Source organism: Carex rostrata, chromosome 15 (genome assembly GCF_964058835.1).
Source record: "Carex rostrata chromosome 15, lpCarRost1.2, whole genome shotgun sequence".
NCBI classification, from domain to species: domain Eukaryota; kingdom Viridiplantae; phylum Streptophyta; class Magnoliopsida; order Poales; family Cyperaceae; genus Carex; species Carex rostrata.
The window spans coordinates 10,421,529-10,444,763 of NC_135932.1; the positions used below are offsets into that span (position 1 = coordinate 10,421,529).

General features: G+C 44.2%; 1 long non-coding RNA gene and 1 pseudogene across 1 annotated transcript; one reads left to right on the forward strand and one right to left on the reverse strand.

The window, feature by feature from the left end:
• The first annotated feature begins 1,555 nt into the window (after window positions 1–1,555).
• On the forward strand, window positions 1,556–2,273 carry LOC144566920 (uncharacterized). The gene is made up of 3 exons (XR_013515306.1): window positions 1,556–1,817; window positions 1,961–2,206; window positions 2,237–2,273. It is a non-coding gene; the product is annotated as an uncharacterized LOC144566920 (long non-coding RNA).
• A 19,051-nt stretch (window positions 2,274–21,324) lies between these two features.
• On the reverse strand, window positions 21,325–23,223 carry LOC144566015 (L-type lectin-domain containing receptor kinase IX.1 pseudogene; annotated as a pseudogene).
• Window positions 23,224–23,235: the final 12 nt, after the last annotated feature.

Here is a 23,235-nt window from a genome sequence, read left to right on the forward strand (position 1 = left end):
AACTAATTTATTTCAACATTCTTTCATTCTTGTTCAATTGACAGACAGACAGACAGACAGACATTGCTCCATTTCTTCTCCTCTTCTCTTCATAAGCCAGCCAAGCCATTGAACTTTGAACATGACAAGTCGTAAAAATTCTCTCAAATCTACAAATAAAAGATTGACCCGACCTAGACCCATTAAAAAACCTACTGCCACCAATACCATAGACAGGATAAGTAGATTACCAGACCATCTCTTACACCACATCCTTTCCTTTCTCCCACCAAAACAAGCAGGTTGTACCAGTATATTTTCGCATAGGTGGAGACACCTATGGGCCTCAATGCAAGGCCTCAAATTTTACATTGATGAATTTGCCAACTACGGCCCTCATAACTTCATCACTTATGTCAATGCCGCACTGCCTTACCGCTTAAAACAAGATCTTCAAGTTTTCAAAACATTTTTGTTCAGTGCTTCTCCCCACAAGTTTGCACCAAGCGCAAGATGGATCAATCACGCATTAAAGAACGATGTTCGGGTTCTTCACATCATAATCCGCCTTAAAAATTCTGATAAAAATGTGATTTTATCGAGACCTATGTTAACTAGCCAGTCTTTAGAGGAATTGGGTCTATTCCGTTTCCCTAATGTCAGAATAATTACACCAAAGGTTATAAGTTTAAGCCAACTCAAAATTTTGACACTACAACGGATGGATGTTAATTCAGATTTCATGGTGAGGATAATTTCTGGGTGCCCGAGGCTTCAAAATTTGAATTTGCATTATTGCTGGTTAAGCTGTTTCGGAATTTTTTCGATGATGTTGAGAAATTTGGTCGTAGAAAATTGTGTAATACAGAATCAGAGGGTGCACAATTTCTACATTTATACGCCTAACCTCGAAAATTTGCATTTTAATCAACAATATGCAGTATGGTCGCCCTATGACGTGGTCAATGTGGTATGTTTTGTTTATCTATAGTCTTAGCTTTTTAGTTATTATGAAAATCTCATACTTGACCATCAAACCAATATGTTCAAAAGATATACAAACTACATGTTCTCTCTCGCTCTCTATATTTCTCTCAAGTTACGGAAACTGTGAGAAAGGAGAGATACTTTGTCTAGTGGGTGGGTTCGGAGTGGGAAGGGGTGGCAGCCTGATTTTTTATTTATTCTACTCTTTGTATTGTTATTACTATAACTTCTTTTTTGAGCAAGAACCTGCAACTAACCACACAAAAAAAGATGATATTGAAACTAGAACTTAGAGCATCTCCAACAGTTATTGCTTATGGATTGCTTATGCTGATGTGTCAATTGTTTTTGTAATTGCTGTGTTGTATGGCTATTGCTTATTTAGCAATTATTGGAAAAAAAATTGCTTAATAAGAAATCTTTTTCTAAAGATGAGTTGGACAAATGTTTAATTCTTATTGGCCAAGTGTTTAATTATCAATTGTTTGGTTGATTGTACCAATGTAGGAGTGAATTGCTTAATTTCTAAAATTTTCATAATTGTTATTTAACAATTAATTTCAATTGCTGGATTGGAGATGCTCTTAGTTTCCAATTGGTATGTAATTGTATGGTGGGCTCAACTGGTATGATGTGGAGATCCATTTTCATGAGTGTTCTAACTAGAACTTTCTCTATGTCTTTAGTATTATCACCAGTTTGAGCCAGATTTTCAAAGTTTGAAGCTACTTGTCCCAAATTTGAAGAGATTAGTACTTGGTGGATATTGGGTTGCCCGTAATACTGCTACTGTCACATTTTTTCTTAAGCACTCACCGATGCTTGAAAAGCTTACTCTGATCTGCAATGAGGTATGATTTCTTTCTTCTAGTTCCAATTCTTACACAGCAGTACCAACTTTGAAAAACTACTTTCTGAGTATTTGTGAAATTTAGTTTTGGATAGTACCTCCATCGGTGTTCTATGTATGATTGTTTTTATTTTTCATATATAGGTTTTTGGAAGTTGGAAAGATGTGGAACCATTTAACATGTCGAGTGATGTGTGTTTCGAATGCAAAAATCTGAAGTCAGTTGATATAATAGGCAACAAGTCTGATAAAAATATTCCGCATCTAACAGAGGTTTTGAAGAGAAATGGAATTGCTAATCTGAATCTGATTCCAGATAGTTTGTCTTTTTTTGGAGATGATTACTTGAAAATGCTTTATGATGTCTGGCATTGGATAAGTGATCAAGCTGTCTGGCATTGGATACACAATCCACTGAAGAAGAATTCCTTTTAGACTGCTATGAGTACATCTTTTTGTGTGTGTGTGTGGATTGGGGAGGGGGTACAAGTTCCATTATGAAAAGATGAAGTTGGTTGCAAGTATTTAAACTTTAATTTGAAAACTCAAAATTTTCATTTTATGATAGCACAATTTAATTTAGTTTGAAAACTCAACTGTACGAGAGAGACATGATTTAATTTGTGCGCTTGAAGATGGCTGAGATCATTGTTTTTATTCTATATATAGTCTTTACAAATTTCTAAAATCATATTTAATTAATATGATTTATACAACTTGTATATTGAATGTTATATGCATATAATATAATGATATACACTGTTTTGGTTTTGTTTTCTTCGCATTAATTATATAAACAACAACTTGTTCTTTTTTTCTTGCACTATTCTCAGCTGTCAGTTTGTCACTGTCGATAAAAAGTGAAGCTTAATTTCTGCTAGTTCCAGTACCTTCCAGTAGCTCTCTTTTACCCTGTCGATTTGATACCAGAGTTAAAATTGCTCAGAACATAAAAACCTACAAGCAAAACATGCTAAAAGAAAAGCAAACCAGAAGCTAACATCAACAAAACACTACCTTGTATAGGCATAGCACTTAGAACATCAATATCAGTACTATAAAATTACCTTAAATTTTAGAGAGAGAGGAGGAGGCTATCTTCTCAGAAAAAAATCCAGCCTTATATTCAATCAATCTCAACCACTATCCTCTTCCTTGTCACCATTTTTATCCCTTTTCCACTTGATTTCGAGGGTTATCAATCCCCAAGGCAAGCGGGATGGCCCCACGGCCTGTGTTCTCTGTGACTTTCATACCTTTTGTCTCCGCGTCTGTCACCCCAACTCAGAGGCGTCCTAACCCTAGCTCGCTCAACGATGTATACGTTGGTATGGATTCGTAATCTTTATCAATTATTTTCAAGGAGTTTGTTGATATGAATGGAGTATGGATCGAGTAACAATACAGCAGCAGCAACACATAATTGTTAGGCTTGATTATTTGGTATGGATTGCCTTTTCCTTTTGAGTTGATTTTCAATTTGATTTAATTCTTGCCAAGTTCCGTGTTGTCTTAAATATATCATGTTCTTAGATTCTAGAGAGATTTAATTAATAACTTGTTCCTTGAGTTGACCGTTTTCATCAAATTTTTGCTAAAACATAACTTGTACTTGATTAAAGTCTTTGTTGTTAATTAAATATGAGTAGATTATGTACGTACCTTTGTACTTGTGAATGGAATTTTTATATAATTGAGAAAATGAGGGACGTTTCTGTTGTCTTTCACTTTCTAAAATGCAAAGAAGGTACGTATGATCTTCCACTTTCTAAAATTGAGACAATTTCATCAAAGCAGCTATTATTTTTATTTTTCTGGAGTTGAGGCTTTGGCTGTTTCAAGGTATGATCTAATGATTGAACACAAGGGTGAGCTATCACAACCAATCACACTTGAACAAGGGAAATCTCTAAAGGGGGCTCTTCGTGAGGTACAAATTTAATTCTATTAACTCTATGTATATCTACTAGTAATCGTGTCCGTGCACAGCAACGGGAGCAAATTATGTAGTAGAAAATCTAATTTACTAAAGTATTTTTTTCATAAAAAATAGATAAAACAAATATAGAATTAAATTAACAAAACAACTAATGAATACTAATGAAACAAAAAAGCAATATTACACTAAGCTGTAATCCCTCCATTCTATTCCAAATATGGAATTAAGCTCAATTCAACACAAATCAAATAAATTAGGATGAATTGCACGGATTTTTACTGCTTCCCATCAGCAGCACAAAGGGAACCAAGTTCAACTGGCGCTTGGATCCCGACCACCTTGGACGAACCATAACCCGACAAATCGGCTCCTGAAACCTTTTCCTCCTCCAAGCTGCTCCTTAATCCATAAGTATGTAAATCTCAACCAATTCTGTAAAAATGTATTAATAAATAACTCAGTAAATAATAAAATGGAATTCATAAAATTTACCATTAAATAATAAAATGGAATTCACTTATGTCAATGCCGCACTGCCTTACCGCTTAAAACAAGATCTTCAAGTTTTCAAAAAAATTTTGTTCAGTGCTTCTCCCCACAAGTTTGCACCAAGCGCAAGATGGATCAATCACGCATTAAAGAACGATGTTCGGGTTCTTCACATCATAATCCGCCTTAAAAATTCTGATAAAAATGTGATTTTATCGAGACCTATGTTAACTAGCCAGTCTTTAGAGGAATTGGGTCTATTTCGTTTCCCTAATGTCAGAATAATTACACCAAAGGTTATAAGTTTAAGCCAACTCAAAATTTTGACCCTACAACGGATGGTTGTCAATTCAGCTTTCATGGTGAGGATAATTTATGGGTGCCCGAGGCTTCAAAATTTGAATTTGCATTATTGTTGGTTAAGCTGTTTCGGAATTTTTTCGATGATGTTGAGAAATTTGGTCGTGGAAAATTGTGTAATACAGAATCAGATGGTGCACAATTTCTACATTTATACACCTAACCTCGAAAATTTGCATTTTAATCAACAATATGCAGTATCGCCCTATGACGTGGTCAATGAGGTATGTTTTGTTTATCTATAGTCTTAGCTTTTTAGTTATTATGAAAATCCCATGCTTGACCATCAAACCAATATGTTCAAAAGATATACCAACTACATGTTCTCTCTCCCTCTCTATGTTTCTCTCAACTTACGGAAACTGTGAGAAAGGAGAGATACTTTGTCTAGTGGGTGGGTTCGAAGGGGGAAGGGGTGGCAGCCTGATTTTTTATTCATTCTACTCTTCGTATTGTTATAATTACTTTTTTGGGTAAGAACCTGCAACTAACCACACAAAAAAAGATGATATTGAAATTGGAACGTAGTTCCCAATTGGTACGTAATTGTATGGTGGGCTCTACTGGTATGATGTGGAGATCCATTTTCGTGAGTGTTCTAACTAGAACTTTCTATATGTCTTTAGTATTATCATCATTTTAAGCTAGATTTTCCAAGTTTGAAGCTAATTGTCCCAAATTTGAAGAGATTACTACTTGGTGGATATTGGGTTGCTTGTAATCCTGCTGCTGTCACATTCTTTCTTCAGCACTCACCGATGCTTGAAAAGCTTACTCTGATCTGCAACGAGGTATGATTTCTTTCTTCTAGTTCCAATTCTTACGCAACAGTATCAACTTTGACAAACTACTTTCTGAGTATTTGTGAAATTTAGTTTTGGATAGTATTATCTGGAAAAGCAACTCCTCTATCGGTGTTCTATGTATGATTGTTTTTATTTTTTATATATAGGTTTCTGGAAATTGGAAAGATGTGGAAGTGGAACCATTTAACATGTCGAGTGATTTGTGTTTCCAATGCAAAAATCTGAAGTCAGTTGATATAATAAGCGACAAGTCTGATAAAAATATTCCGCATCTAACAGAGGTTTTGAAGAGAAATGGAATTGCTAATCTGAATCTGATTCAGGATAGTTTGTCTTTTTTTGGAGATGATTGCTTGAAAATGCTTTATGATGTCTGGCATTGGATAAATGATCAAACGATACATAATCCACTGAAGAAGAATTCCTTTTAGACTGCTATGAGTAGATACATCTTTTAGTTGTCACTGCTGATAAAACTGAAGCTTAATTAATTTCTGCTAGTTCCTTCCAGTCACACAACACATTTCAAACAAGGCTGGGCTGCTAATTAAGTTAGCTAGTTCATAAGAATTTATTAAGTTATAACATTAGAATCTTAATTTGTTGAATCTAGTGGAAATTTCAGAGTAAAAATAAATTGTATTTCTTCATTGTTCACATTGGGCATATATATGCACCAATCTTACATTCAAGTCCTTACAATGTTCTATATTTCTTTTCTTACCAAAAGGTCCCTATAACTTCTATAAATGCATAAACATACAAATCTCAACACTCCCCCTCAAGATGGGCAAAAGATATCCATCAAACCCATCTTGTCACATAACCTAACTAAAATCATTGAGCTAAGTCCTTTGGTGAGACAGTCAGCTACTTGATCTCCAGTAGCTACATGACTCAGCTCCAATAGTCCGCTTTCCAGCTTTTCCTTTATGAAGAACCTATCGATCTCCACATGCTTGGTTCTATCATGCTGCACAGGATTGTTGGCAATGCTGATCGCTGACTTGCTATCGCACCACAACTTCATTTTAGCTCCGTGATTCACCTTGAGCTCTTCCAATAACCTCTTCAGCCACAGCATCTCAGCAACTCCCAATGCCATAGCCCTATACTCAGCTTCTGCCGTCGATCTCGAAACAACCGGCTGCTTCTTGCTCTTCCAAGAGACCAAGTTGCCCCCTACGAACATGCAGTAGCCAGATGTGGACCTCCTGTCATCTTGGCAACTGGCCCAGTCAGAGTCACAATAACCCTCAATGTTCATGTGCCCATTCTGCCTGAAAATCAAGCCCTTCCCCGGTGCACTCTTCAGGTACCTCAGAATGTGATACACTGCGTCCATGTGGTCCCTCCTAGGGTCATGTATGTAGCGGCTCACCACGCTCACTGCAAATGAGATATCGGGACGAGTATGTGTCAAATAGATTAATCTGCCTACTAGTCTCTGGTACCTCTCACGATCAACCTGTTCTCCTGCCTCTGCACTTATCTTGGCCTTCACATCAATTGGAGAAATTGCAGGCCTGCACCCCAACATGCCTGTCTCTGTGAGCAGGTCTAGGACATACTTTCTTTGGGATAGAACAATCCCCTCTGCTCCACGAGCCACCTCAATCCCAAGAAAGTACCTAAGCTGTCCCAGATCCTTCACCTCGAACTCCTTCCCCAATCTTGCCTTCAACTGTGCAATCTCCCCCTCATCATCCCCGGTAATGATCATATCATCGACATACACAGCCAGCATGGTAATGTGACCACCATGTTGTCGAGAAAATACCGTGTGGTCAGCATTGATTTGCTGATAGCCCATACCTACCATAACCTTCCTGAACCTATCAAACCAGGCCCGAGGGGATTGCTTCAACCCATAGAGCGACTTCTTGAGCCTACACACCTTACCTACTGTCTGGTTTGTGCCAAACCCTGATGGAACCTCCATGTACACCTCCTCCAACAAATCACCATGAAGAAATGTGATACCTCGCATATTTAGCCTATATTTGACTTGATTTCATACCAAATCCATGTTCCAAATTGTCAAAACCATGTGCATTTCATTGATATATTCTTAGAATTTGGTACTGCTGAGAGTTTGTTTGTTTTCTGCAGGATTGGAGCAAAATACACGAAGAAACGGCGTTTTTGGACACCTTGGTACGGCCCTTACCAAACTTGGTACGGCCCTTACCAAACTTGGTACGGCCTGTACCAAACTTAGCCGTTTCAGCCTTCTTCCCACCTTGTACGGCCTGGCCGTACCAAATTGGTACGGGCCGTACATAGGTGCCGCCTGACAGAATTCAAATCTTGGCAGAGGCTATATATAGCGGGGGATCTCTCCATTTTCGAGGATTCCACTTCATTTTCCAGATTGAGAGCTCAGTGAAAGAGAGAAAGAGAGCAAAGGAGCAAGAAGAGAAGATCAAGGAAGAGGAAGAGGCGAGAATCGACGGATCTACACCTTCTCCATTCCCGATCTTCAATCTAGTTCTTTCATGACTTTCTCTATCTCTTTTCTTGTATATCTGGACAGATCCATGACTTGTGAGTAGTAGACTTTCGTTTCTAGGGTTTGTAGATGGATTTTCTTGATTTGTGTTGCTTTTCTTGATTTGGATCTTGTATGAACTCTTGTGATTGAATTGATTGTGAATTTGCTTTTCTTGATTGCTTTGTGTTTCTGTGATTGCATGTGGTGTGCCTATAGTGGTAGATCAACCCTAACAAGGTCATGTGACCATTGCCTTCTCTCAACCAAACCAATCCCTTTAGGTAGACTTGATCGAATTGAAGCCGAAAGGTTGAATTCTCCTCTAATCGACAGATTAGAGGTTACCTTAGATCTCCAATCAATCAACTAGAGGATCTGGACCAAAACACGAGAGTTGAGGTTTAGAAACCCTAGAAGGTGAAGAATTGAATCCAAAACTTAGATCTTGAACCAACAAACGAGAGTTGAGGTTTAGGAACCTTAGGTATGGTCAATTGAACCTTTATCAAGAGTTTAATACGAGGTACCAGCAAGAAATGCATCAACTCGAACTTGTAAGCTCTGTTCTGGTAAACCAGTACGGCCCTTACAAGAGTGGTGCGGCCTACCCGTACCAAGCCCCATACGGCTTGGTCATACCAGGTTGGTGCGGCCTGGCCGTACCAACTTGGTAAGGGCCGTACCACTAGAGGCAAATCAGAGATGAAGTCTGAAACCCTTGAAACACCTTTTATCCCAAATCAAAACACAGTTTATACCTTTTCTTGCACATTTACTATTCTATATCATTGTGTGATTGCTTGAGTTGATTCCTTAGGAAAATTAAACACCAAAACCCCTTTTTCTCACTTCTAGTCTTTAGCTAAGCTAAGTAAAATTCTAGATAAAGAAACCGTCCCTGTGGATCGATACCCGATTATACTCCTCGATAGGGTTGTGCACTTGCAACCCTAATCGGAAGGTGTAACCGCGGTTTAAAAGGTACGCTCCCAAGCGTACCGAAACTTGCGTTGCGCTTTTACGCCGATCAAGTTTTTGGCGCCGTTGCCGGGGAACGGCTATCATTCTCTGGATTTTTGCTTATCTTAGCTAATCTAGATTTTAACTTGTATCTTTTCCTTTACGCTACTCTTTCTTATTACTAAAAACTGGCTCTCGAACAACCTCCTGCAGGAAAGTTCAGATTGAAATACCAACTGAGGAGCAGAGGGCCACTCTTTGACGACACTCCTCCAGACGACACTGTCCCTGCCCAGACCTCTCTCGACGCGACTCGAGTCACATCAGACGCGACCCGCATTGAAGAAAAGATGTCCGAACATCCGAGCAGAGAGGACAGGCGTGAGCGAGAGGAGGACAAAGACAGAGAAGCAGAGCTGACCGATCAGTCTGACCACGAGATGGATGATTTCATGCCCCGAACCTTGAGAGAGTTCAATGTGCCAAGGGCTGAAGATGTGAGAGGTGCAATCCGGCTGCCGCGCATTCCAGGACAACAACCTAACTTCAATCCAGGGGTTGTCAACATGGTGCAGCAGAACACCTTCCATGGACTCGATCACGAGGACCCGCACTCCCATCTCCAGACTTTCCTCGAGTGCATCACGACCATCAAGACCAACGGTGAGAATTCTGATTACACCAAGCTTGCTCTATTTCCTTTCACTCTTAGGGACAAAGCAAAGAAATGGTTGGGATCTTTACCCAGGGACTCGGTTTTGACTTGGAGGGAACTGTCCAAATTGTTTTTGACCAGATTTTTCCCTCATAAACGAACTGCCAAGGTAAGACATGACCTGACCAGCTTTAACCAAATTTTTGATGAACCCCTGAATGAGGCATGGGAAAGGTTTAGAGAATTGCAATACTCTTGTCCACACCACGGTATACCAGACTGGCTCTTGATCCAAACGTTTTACAACGGCTTGAACGAGAGCACTCGTGCTTACGTCGACGCTGTTGCGGGAGGCGCGCTGATGTCAAGGGAGCCTTTAGAGGCTATGAACTTGATAGACAGCATGGCGCAGAACCAGCAGTGGTCCGGCCGCGAAAACTCACGACGAAGAGGAGGCCAAGGAGGTAACCAAGGAGGTGGCAAGTACGAGGTGGATCACATCACTGCTCTCACCGCCAAGATGGACGCCATGCAGAGAGCGATGGACAAGCTCAGCGTCAAGGCAGTCGAACAGCAACCTCAAGCCTGCGTCATGTGCGGAGATGAGAGGCACGCTTACGAGCAATGCCCGCTGGCGCAACAAGACGAGGAAAGCGAGCAGGTCAACTCTCTCAACAGCGAACCTTCTTTCTTCCCGAGACCTCCTTTCAGCCGGTCTTATTCCAAAGATCCGGTTGAGCAGCAGCATTGGAGGTCGAACCAGAACAACCCTGCACCGTTCAACAACTCTTCTTCCAGACCGCCCTTCAACAACAACAACTTTCAGAGACCATCCTTCAACAACAACACATGGAACAATCGAGCGAACAACAACTGGAGCAACCCCCCTCCCAACAACAATAACTGGGGCAACCCATCTTCGAGCAACAGCAACAACAACGGCAACAGGAACTTCTACCAGAACGCTTCCTTTTCCAATCAAGGCAACCGAGCAGCTCCATCTGATCCCCCAAAATCACATGCGCCTACCGGAGTGAATGATTTCACCCATGAGCAGGGCAAGATGAATCAAATGATGTGGGAGCAGATGCAAAGCATGACGACTCAGATGGCTGCCCAAAGCAAGTTGTTGGAGCAGCTGAGCCAGATGGTCACCTCAAGCCAACCTCAACCTGGGAAGCTTCAAGCTCAACCAGAACCCAACCCGAGAGGAGAGGCTAAGGCGATTACTCTGAGAAGTGGAACCCACTACGATGAACCACCACTGCCAAGTGACATCGCGGCTGATCCGGCACCTGACGCGACCCTGACCCCCGTGCATACTCCGGCAAGCGAGGTAAATCCAAGACGAACTGATCCCATTCCACCTCAAGCGAGTACGGATTGTACCAGCTTAGCGAAGCCTGTACAACCTTCATCTGAAGCGTCAGGAAGTCAGAAGAAGAAAGGAAACGAGAAACCACCCCCGTACCGGCCACCCGTTCCTTTCCCCCAGAGATTAGCCGAGACCAGATTGAACGAACAATTCGCCAACTTTGCAAACGTCATCAAGCAGCTGCACATCACCATTCCTTTCACCGACGCTCTGACTCAAATGCCCACCTACGCCAAGTTTTTGAAAGACATTTTATCCAACAAGCGAAGCTTAGAGGGGCACGAGACGGTCAAGCTGACAGAGCAGTGCAGCGCAATTCTGAAGAGCGAGCTACCCCCCAAACTGGACGACCCTGGAAAGTTCTCCATTCCATGCACCATTGGGAAGGCCAAAATCAAGAAAGCTCTATGTGATCTTGGAGCGAGCGTGAGTCTCATGCCACGCACCATCTATGAGCGCATTGGAGTGGGGGAGCTCAAGCCCACAAGGATGACGTTGCAATTGGCGGACTCTTCAGTGCGACTCCCACTTGGCATAGTGGAGGATCTGCCAGTCCAAGTCGGGAAGTATTTTGTACCCGTCGATTTCGTAGTCATGGAGATGGAAGAAGACAAGGAAGTCCCCATCATTCTGGGACGACCTTTCCTAAGAATAGCTGGCGCGATAATCGACGTGAGACAAGGAACCCTGACTCTGAACTTTGGCGGGGAGAAGGTGAAATTCCAAATTGAACGTGCCATGAAGTATCCGTCACAATCTGAGACATGTTTCCGGATTGATGGGATAGAAGAGCTCTTAGCTGATCTAGCTGAGGACTACTTTCTTGACCAAGTCAACAACTCGCTGCGCCATCACTCTGAATTCTTATCCCAGCTGCCAAGCGAAGCAAGCGAGTCAATCTGTGCAGCAGATGTGATTCCTGAAGATCTGGAGGATCTCCGATGCAAGTTGGATGGATCACACGAGGACCGTACGACACACCCTGAGACGAGTGGCGGAGCAGAGCTTGACAAGGCTGACGTCTTGACGTTGCACGAGTCAGATCACCCCGACACGGCTTGTGTCAACGATCAGCCTAAGCGCCCAACACCCGAACTCAAACCTCTCCCAGCTAATCTCAGATACGAGTTCCTCGACCCAGATAAAGCTTGTCCTGTGATTGTCAACGCGAGTTTAAACCCCGATCAAACTGCCAGACTTCTGGAGAAGCTGAAGCTTCACAAGGGCGCCATCGGGTACTCAATCAAGGACTTGAAAGGGATCAACCCAGCAATCTGCTCACACCGGATCCTGCTCGAGGATGATCACAAGCCGTCTGTGGAGCACCAGCGGCGACTCAACCCCAATCTAAAGGAGGTGGTGAAAAAGGAGATCCTCAAGCTCCTAGATGCAGGCATCATCTACCCCATCTCTGATAGCAAGTGGGTGAGTCCCATCCATGTGGTGCCCAAGAAGGGTGGCACAACAGTGGTGAGAAATGAGAAGAACGAGCTGGTCCAGACTCGTGTGGTATCTGGGTACCGCATGTGTATCGACTACAGGAAGCTCAATGCTGCCACGCGCAAAGATCATTTCCCACTGCCATTTGTCGACCAACTTCTTGAGAGGCTGGCCAATCATTCTCATTTTTGCTATCTTGACGGGTACTCAGGATTTTTCCAGATCCCCATTCACCCGAACGACCAAGACAAGACCACTTTCACATGCCCCTACGGTACGTTCGCGTACCGTAGGATGCCATTTGGTCTGTGCAATGCACCTGCCACCTTCCAGAGAGCCATGATGGCTATCTTCTCGGATTTCATCGAGAATGAGGTTGAGGTCTTCATGGACGACTTCTCTGTCTATGGAGCCAGCTTTGACTCATGTCTAACCAACCTCTGCAAAATCCTGGAGAAGTGTGAAGAGGTCAACCTGATCCTAAACTGGGAGAAATGTCACTTCATGGTCCAAGAAGGAGTTGTCCTTGGACATGTGGTGACATCCAAAGGAATTGAGGTTGATAAAGCCAAGGTGGAGGTGATCGAGAAGCTGGAGATCCCAACAAATGTCAAAGCAGTCCGAAGCTTTCTGGGACACGCTGGCTTCTACCGCCGATTCATCAAGGACTTCTCAAAGATCGCAAAACCGTTGACCAATTTGCTCATCAAGGACTCTGATTTTGTCTTCTCAGAGGATTGTGTCGACTCGTTTCATCGATTGAAAGGAGCCCTTGTCTCAGCACCCATCTTGCAGCCACCAGACTGGTCCTTGCCATTCGAGCTGATGTGTGACGCGAGCGATTATGCTGTGGGAGCAGTTCTCGGGCAGAGAAAGGAGAACAAGCCATGTGCTATCTACTATGCTAGCAAGGTGCTAGATCCTGCCCAGATGAACTACACGACGACCGAGAAAGAACTTCTGGCTGTTGTGTTCGCTCTCGACAAGTTCAGATCCTACTTGGTTGGTTCCAAGATAGTGATCTACACAGACCATGCCGCGCTCAGGTATCTGGTGAGCAAGCAGGATGCCAAACCTCGCCTGATCAGGTGGATCCTCCTCCTGCAAGAGTTTGATATTGAAATCAGGGACAAAAAGGGAGTCGACAACACTGTGGCTGACCATCTATCCCGGCTTCGCTGGAAAGATGAGGACTCTGCTAACCTGCCAATCAATGACTCATTCCCTGATGATCAATTCCATTCGATCTCTGCCATGGAGGAGATAAACTCGGTCGGTACATCGATGCACACGACCCATGCTGTGCAAGATCGGACATTCCACGCCGCGGACCAAGTAAACACCAAATCTGTGCCCTGGTATGCGGACATTGCGAACCATCTAGCTTCAGGAGTACTCCCTCCTACCATGTCCTACCAGCAGAAGAAGAAGCTTCGATCGGATGCCAAGTTTTACTTCTGGGATAACCCCTTCCTATTCAAAACTGGCATTGATGGCATCTACAGACGTTGTGTGCCATACGACGAGACGCGCTCCATTCTCGAGCACTGCCATTCCTCATCATACGGGGGACACGCTTCATTCTCCAAGACTGCTTCAAAGGTCCTACAATCCGGCTTCTTCTGGCCTACCCTTTTCAGAGACGCTAGGTCCTTCGTTGCAGCTTGTGACAAATGTCAACGCACCGGGAACATCACCAAGAGGAATGAGATGCCTCTCCACTCTATTCTTGAGGTAGACATCTTCGATGTCTGGGGCATTGACTTCATGGGACCGTTTTCACCCTCTTGTGGGAACGAATACATCCTGGTGGCAGTTGACTACGTCTCCAAGTGGGTGGAGGCAGTGGCATGCAAGAATGCGGACTCCAATGCAGTGAAAAGACTGTTCACTGACATCATCTTCCCTCGCTTTGGAGTCCCGAGAGCCGTCATCAGTGATGGTGGCAAACACTTCATCAACTGCCAGTTCGACAATCTTCTCAGTCGTCACGGAGTAACTCACAAGGTGACCACTTCCTACCATCCTCAAGCCAACGGTCAAGCTGAGATTTCCAACAGGGAGATCAAGTCTATCTTGGAAAAGACAGTTGCAAAAACGAGGAAGGATTGGTCGCTTAAGCTGAGTGACGCACTGTGGGCCTACCGTACAGCCTTTAAAACGCCAATTGGGATGAGCCCTTTCAAATTGGTGTACGGAAAGTCCTGCCACTTGCCCGTGGAAATCGAGCACAAGGCATACTGGGCCACGCGGACCATCAAGATGGACTTACTTCCAGCTGGAGAGAAACGCATCCTTGACTTGCATGAGTTGGAAGAGATGCGCCTGAATTCTTATGAAAATGCGAGAATTTACAAGGAAAGGACCAAACAGATTCATGACAAGCGCATCACACCTCGTGAATTCAGTGCTGGAAATCTGGTCCTTCTGTTTAATTCTCGACTGAGGCTCTTTCCAGGGAAGCTGAAGTCCAGGTGGTCTGGTCCATTTCGGGTAAGAACAGTGTTCCCGTATGGCGCCGTGGAACTTGAGAGCAAGGAAGGGCAGACTTTCACAGTCAATGGTCAGCGTCTCAAGCACTACATTGCTGATCATCCCCATGAAATGCGCGTCAACTTGGATCTCTCTGATCCCGCCCGAGTTGAAGCATAACAGAGAGATGGTCGAGCTCAAGACCTAAAACAAGCGCTCCTTGGGAGGCAGCCCAAGCCTATTTGTGTATCTTAGGAACAATTAGACATGCATTCATGTTTTCTTTTTCTGCATCCTGAGCGAGATTGAGAAGTCTTCACGGGCCAAGAGAACAGCAACCTTCCCTGATACAGCTAGGCCGTACTGACTTGGTACGGCTAGACCGCACTAGATTGGTACGACCAGGCCGTATCTAGGGTTGGCACGGCTCAAGAAAGGCCGGTACGGCCCGTACCAAATTGGTGCGGCCAGGCCGTACCTAGGGCTAGGCGACGCAGAGGTGCATTAACTGCTGCATCTCTCTTCTTAAACCTCTCCCCCGCACCCTTCCCTTCTCTCTCTCCCTCAGCCGTACTCTCTCCCTTATCTCTCTCCCTCAGCCATTTCTCTTCTTCCTTTCTGCCGCGCATCACCATCCTCCCTTCCTCTCTGCCTTCTCTCTGTTCTCCCTGCCGCCTCCGTTTCTCCCGTATGGCCCCGCACCAGGTACAGCCCGTACCAGCATAGGCCGCACCCCTTCCTCTTCGGGTAAGTCGTTTTACCTCTCTCTCTCTTTTCCATTTTTGTCATCTTCTTCGTTTTTCCCTTCCCTTTTCCTTTCCATTGTGGTTCTATCATTTTTTCTGCCAACCCTAACTCTGGTACGGCCTACCCGTACCAGGTTGTACGACCCGTACCAGTACCAGCACTTGTACCAGTACATACCAATCCCATTTTAATGGCCAATTTCTGTGTTATGTACATGGTTTGAGGATTATAAGCACTAACTTTACCAATCTGGTGTTGGTACCTGTTTGTACGGCCTGTGCCAAAGTCCGGTACGGCCTGTACCAAGTTCTGTACGGCCTACCCGTACCACTTTGTGCGGCCTGGCTGTACCTGATTACGTCCGGCCTACCCGTACCAGACTTGTACACCCCACCCGTACCAGTCCAGTCAGGCCTCCATCTGCTTAGGTCTTGTGTGAGACGCACATGTCCGACCCGTACACAGAACGTCAACGCAAATATGCTCAACAAGAACGTCAAGAGCGTCTTCGCGAGATGCGTCGGCAACTCTCGCACACCCCCACTCCTTCCGGGTCTGATTCTGAGTCCTCCGTCCCCTCCGCTTCTGGCCCCACGTCATCTCGTCTCTCCGGCCGGAGTAGCTCCAGGAGCGCATCGCAGTCTCGGGATGGAGGAGAGTCCTCGTCTAGGAGTGCCTCTCAGGCCGGTTCTGGAGGTGGGCACGAGAGCCCATCCTACCAGCCTTCTGGTACACCCTCCAGTGACCACGCCTCCGACTCCTACGGCACTGATGAGGGTGTCTCTGACTCCACCCAGCGCGCAGCGCAGTTCCACCAGACCCTCCGTCAGAGAAAGTTCGCCAATACGAGGATCGTAGACTTCTCGGCCCTCCAGACTCTGGGACTTGACCAGGAGTTCCTACGTCTCACTGGTCGGATTGGGATATCCTCTTCCTTCTGGAGCATCGCCCAGAGAGGATACTCGGGTCTCACCCTTGAGTTCCTCTCCTCTCTGGAGCTTCGATATAACAAGAAGGATATTCCATACATCAAGTTCCGCCTTCGTCAGGGGGTTCACCGTGTTTGGCTCTCCCAGTTGCGCGAGTGGTTTGGTTTTGCACCAAACCCGACGACGGACTCCCTCTCATTCGCTGACGATCTGGATCGCAACCACTTCTGGGAGTTGATCTCTGGCAGGAAAGCGGGCTCTGCATTCAATCCGGAGTTCAAGCAGCTGAATGTCCCACATCCCGTCCTCCGCTGTATACTGCGGATCCTCGGCGGCACCTTCTTTGCACGTGGTGAGACGATGACCCGTGCTAATGTCGAGGATCTGCAGTTGCTGGATCATATGCTGCGCCCTGACGACGCGCTCGAGCGGCCCGATCTGATGCTCGCGATGATCCACCACTGGCTCGGTCTCCAGCGCGCCACCAAGGTTGGTGGCATTGTCTCTATCTCCGCCTACGTCACGCTCATTGCTGAGCGACTGGGTGTCCAGATCATCGGAGATGAGGAGTGCAAGGGCCCCCGCCATTTCACTCTGACGGCCCTGCACAATTACAAGTTCATCCAACCAGCCGCAGCACGTGATGGACGAGGTGTTTGGGCATGGCGCCTCGGCGACCAGGCCAGCTATGTCATGCCCTTCCCGGTCACTCTCTCCTTTGACGACCGGAGCACCTGGCTGTTCACCCGTCCCCCTCGTATCCAGCAGGGCCCCGCACCACCTCCACCACCACCACCACCACCACCACCACCCACGGACGATGTGGAGATGCTCGACATTCCCGTTCAGGATCAGGATGAGCATATGACTCCTCACTCTCCACTCCAGATGCCTCCCTCTCCTGGTCAGGTCCCTCTCTTCTCTCCGCAGGGACCTTTCCCTTCTCCTGCTGCAGGCCTTTCCTCATTTGGTGCTGGACCTTCCACCTTCGGTGCTGGACCTTCCACTTTCCAGCCTGGCCCATCCATTTCCTCAGCTGGTCCCTCTCATGAGCCTACCATGCGCGAGATGTACGCCCTCATCTCCTCCATGCAGGCCACCCAGATCTCTATTCAGGCCTCGCAGCGGGCCATCCAGGAGACTCAGTCCGGCTTGCTCGAGTCTCAGCTCGCCATTCAGGAGATGCAGGCCGCTCAGGGGGACGCTATTTTCGATATTCGGGCCGATGTCGCTCAGCAGGCCCTGAGTATTCAGCGTATGGAGCGACAGATGACTGACTGGCGTTTCTTCATGGACCACGGTCACTGGCCTGACCCACCACCACCCTAGACTTCTCAGGTTCGTTTTCCTTTACCCGAGCTGTTACATTTTCTTTATCTTTATGTCTTGAAGCATTGAGGACAATGCTCAGGACAAGCTTGGGGGGGAGACATTTGCATGTAGGTCATGTTTACTTTATCGTTATTTTTACTTGTATTTTTTTCGTATTTTCTTGCATTATTAGGTGAAAATTTGCGTGAACTGTTAGAATTTAGAGTAACTTTGAAACATTTCTGGTTGTAATTAGGATAGCCCTGAATGAATTGGAACTAACCCATGATTGGTTATTGAACTGCTTACGTTGAGATGTTTTTAATGATTGAAAAAGATGAAAAATTTAGAATTGCATCGAGCAAAATTATTTGAATAAACTGAAAATATGTTTTTAGGAATTGAGATGTTCAATTGAGAAATTTTGGAATATCCGTTGGTATGAATGAATACCAATGGATGTGTGTATTCATGGTATTTGCTTGTCTAAAAAAAAAAAAAAAAAAAAAAAAAAAAAAAAAAAAAAAAAAGATGGAGAAAATAAGAGTACTGGCAATAAGTCCTATTGGGCGCCTTTGAGCTCGTCTCCCAAAATAAAATTTTTTTAATTAACAAAAAAAAAAAAAAAAAAAAAAAAAAAATTTTTTGCATATACCAACACACATCGTTCGCAATTTTCTTGCCTGAGTTTGTTTCAAGCTTGGGGGAAGTTGAAAATCAATATGAATAAAAGCATAGGCTCGGTAAAAGAATAAAATTGTTTCGATCAAACCTAATTATGTAGTCTTTACAATCATTAAAAGCATCTCAAAATATGAAGTCCAATTGACCAATTGGTGGAGTGAATTAAGGTTTATAAAGAAATGTCCAAGTTACAACTGAAATGATTCTAGAAATTCTTAACCATAGCAGATTCACGTAAGTTTTTACAATTAGATTTGTAATAGCATTTAGGTTTAGTAGTCTAGCCTCAAACCCAAGTTTGAATCTGTTTGCTTGAGGGCAAGCAAAGGTTTAGCTTGGGGGAATTTGATACCTCGCATATTTAGCCTATATTTGACTTGATTTCATACCAAATCCATGTTCCAAATTGTCAAAACCATGTGCATTTCATTGATATATTCTTAGAATTTGGTACTGCTGAGAGTTTGTTTGTTTTCTGCAGGATTGGAGCAAAATACACGAAGAAACGGCGTTTTTGGACACCTTGGTACGGCCCTTACCAAACTTGGTACGGCCTGTACCAAACTTAGCCGTTTCAGCCTTCTTCCCACCTTGTACGGCCTGGCCGTACCAAATTGGTACGGGCCGTACATAGGTGCCGCCTGACAGAATTCAAATCTTGGCAGAGGCTATATATAGCGGGGGATCTCTCCATTTTCGAGGATTCCACTTCATTTTCCAGATTGAGAGCTCAGTGAAAGAGAGAAAGAGAGCAAAGGAGCAAGAAGAGAAGATCAAGGAAGAGGAAGAGGCGAGAATCGACGGATCTACACCTTCTCCATTCCCGATCTTCAATCTAGTTCTTTCATGACTTTCTCTATCTCTTTTCTTGTATATCTGGACAGATCCATGACTTGTGAGTAGTAGACTTTCGTTTCTAGGGTTTGTAGATGGATTTTCTTGATTTGTGTTGCTTTTCTTGATTTGGATCTTGTATGAACTCTTGTGATTGAATTGATTGTGAATTTGCTTTTCTTGATTGCTTTGTGTTTCTGTGATTGCATGTGGTGTGCCTATAGTGGTAGATCAACCCTAACAAGGTCATGTGACCATTGCCTTCTCTCAACCAAACCAATCCCTTTAGGTAGACTTGATCGAATTGAAGCCGAAAGGTTGAATTCTCCTCTAATTGACAGATTAGAGGTTACCTTAGATCTCCAATCAATCAACTAGAGGATCTGGACCAAAACACGAGAGTTGAGGTTTAGAAACCCTAGAAGGTGAAGAATTGAATCCAAAACTTAGATCTTGAACCAACAAACGAGAGTTGAGGTTTAGGAACCTTAGGTATGGTCAATTGAACCTTTATCAAGAGTTTAATACGAAGGTACCAGCAAGAAATGCATCAACTCGAACTTGTAAGCTCTGTTCTGGTAAACCAGTACGGCCCTTACAAGAGTGGTGCGGCCTACCCGTACCAAGCCCCATACGGCTTGGTCATACCAGGTTGGTGCGGCCTGGCCGTACCAACTTGGTAAGGGCCGTACCACTAGAGGCAAATCAGAGATGAAGTCTGAAACCCTTGAAACACCTTTTATCCCAAATCAAAACACAGTTTATACCTTTTCTTGCACATTTACTATTCTATATCATTGTGTGATTGCTTGAGTTGATTCCTTAGGAAAATTAAACACCAAAACCCCTTTTTCTCACTTCTAGTCTTTAGCTAAGCTAAGTAAAATTCTAGATAAAGAAACCGTCCCTGTGGATCGATACCCGATTATACTCCTCGATAGGGTTGTGCACTTGCAACCCTAATCGGAAGGTGTAACCGCGGTTTAAAAGGTATGCTCCCAAGCGTACCGAAACTTGCGTTGCGCTTTTACGCCGATCAAAATGCATTCTTCACATCGAGTTGGTGTAACTGCCATCCACCATTCACTGCCATGGAGACCAGTGTCCTCACTGTGCTCATCTTTGCCACGGGTGCAAAGGTCTGACTGTACCCCTTCGCTACCAACCGAGCCTTGTAGCGCTCAACCAGACCCTCTGGATTCTGCTTTACTGTGAAAACCCACTTGCATCCAACAGTTTTCTTGCCTGGTGGTAGTGACACAAGTTCCCAGGTTTTGTTCTTGCGGAGGGCACTGAGCTCTTCTAGCATGGCTGCTTTCCATTTTGAATCTTCTTTAGCAACCTGCCAAAACTTAGGGATAAAGACAGTGTCTAATGATGCAATGAATGCTCCATGTACATGTGATATGTGTGAGTAAAAGACAAACTGGGCAATATCATGTGGAAAACCATACCGGTCAGGAGGAATGCCCGCATTCTCGCGAACAGTCCGCCTTACCGGTAAGGGAGTGGGAGGAGTAGAGAGAGGAATCATATCACCTGTGTATTCTAGGTCTGAGGTGGATGGTGAAAGTGTCTCAAGAGTCGGAGTAGGTAGGGACAAGGGACTTGGCACAGCTCCCTCATTCTGCTTTCTTCTCCTAACATACACTTCACGGTATCTCGACTCCCCCTGAGCCTGAGTTCTGCCACCTTCGGACTCATTCCTCTCAATTCTCGGCTCGACCACAGCCGAATCCTCCTTTTCTGGCTCAATTACAGCCGAATTCTCAATAATTGGGCAACCAATACCACCTACACTCACCATCCTTCTCTCACCATCATTACTACTCTCCCCCTCTCGCCTCATACCTCCTGTATCGAGCGAGTCTCCAAAGGGTGATGTGTCCTCTGAGGAGTAGTATGGTTCGAGCTCTCGGAATGTAACATCTATACTCACAAATAGTCTCTTCTCCACAGGGCTCCAGCATACATACCCCTTTTGAGTACCCGAGTACCCAACAAAGATACACTTCACAGCCCTTGGATCCAATTTTCCGAAACATTCATAGCCTGCCTAATAGATGGACGCGAGGATTTTTCTGGGTGTGCACACCATAAACCAACAATCATCAGATACTCGACTTCTTCTTTTATGAAATCACCATTTAAACTTGAATCGATGGCCTCCGTAAGTGCATTCTGCCCGTACAAATCCCAAACCCATTCAACTAAAATCACCTTCTTTTCATCCTGTTGAGGCACTATGGGCCTCCTTCCACATGCAATCTCCAACAAGACGACTCCAAAACTGAAAACATCAGAATGGGTGCTTGCCTTTCCTGTGCCGAGGACACATTCTGGTGCTATATAACCCTTGGTGCCAGCAGCAACTGTTTCTACTTCTTGGTTGTGATCAATAAGTCTAGCAAGGCCGAAATCACCGAGCTTTGCATTGAATGAGGAATCTAACATTATGTTGCTTGGCTTAATATCTCTATGCACAACACATTGTTCCCACTCCTCATGGAGGTATAGAAGAGCAGAGCCTAGCCCTAATGCTATATTGTGTCTAATTGGCCAAGTTAGAAGAGTTTCTTTGCTGTACAGGTGTTTGTCGAGGCTCCCCTTATGCATCTGTTCATAAACCAACAAAAATTCTCCATGATCATGGCACCAACCAATTAGTTGAACAAGATTTCGGTGCCTTAGTTGGCTTATAATCTTGACCTCCGATATATACTCTTTCTTCCCTTGCTTTGAATCTTTTGACACCCTCTTAACAGCAACTTGAATGTTTTCATCCTTTAAAATACCTCTATAGACTGATCCAAACCCACCTTCTCCAAGTTTCTCGTTCTCCCCAAAACCATTTGTTGCATCAACCAGTTCACTGTATGGGAACCTCTTGGGTCCTCTCCCCTTTTCAAATTCTTCATCAATTGATTCATCACCAATCACCTCAATTTCTCTGATTTTCATGATTGAACTCCTTTTTCTGAGATGATATATGAAGATCCCTACTACAATAAACATAATAAATGTGCCCACAGCTATTCCAACTATGACCGACTTATTTCTCGTCTTTTTATTTTTTGTAACCATTTTTATGGTTGAGTTAAAAGACCACCAGAAAATCTGATGTGCTTCAATGTCTGCTCCAGTGGATGCTGAGAAGCCTACAGATGCATTTGCTGGCTGTTTGCTTAAATCAACACTTCCATTGAGGTTGAATTGGATTGTTGAGTTATTTTCATGCCAAAGGGAAAGACTCAAAAGTTTTTGCCCACTGTTATACTCAATATGTGCGGTCATCCTTGTACCAACAAAAAGGTCGTTTGGAATGATATGGGAATAAGTTGAGATAATAGTGTTTACATCAATACCAATGTGGCAGTCAGTTGAATTTTCGGAATTTGGGTCAAACCAATTATGGTAGGTATCAAACTCGACTGCAACTACCTGATTAGCCGATTCATTCATGGAAGTATCGTTATTGAAAAGGCCAAGGTTCCGTCCATAACTATCAGGAGGAATTTGAGATGGATAGGAAGATAGGAAGAAAGCAAAGCCATCCCCAAATATCTTTGTATTATTACCAATTATCTTTGTATTATTAGTAGCTTGTATAAGAAAAGAGAACTGGGTTGTAAAGCTGGTTACCTCTCCGGTATCTTTATCCCACAAGGGCACCGAGTGATTGTACGTTGCTCTTCCTGCACTGTTCCCCTTGTTCTTAGTCAAGTCAACTTTTTGCTGATTGTGGGATGCATCACCTTGGAAGTTGATATGTTCATTCACAAGACTGGTGTTGGGGTCTGAGAAATTGAAGTTGAAAGAAATCGAAGCACCATGAGGTACAATAAGAAGTAAATAAATTGAAGATAAGTACAAGAGATGGATTGGTCTTGAGCACAAGTCAGATACCACCATTTTGCCAAGGTG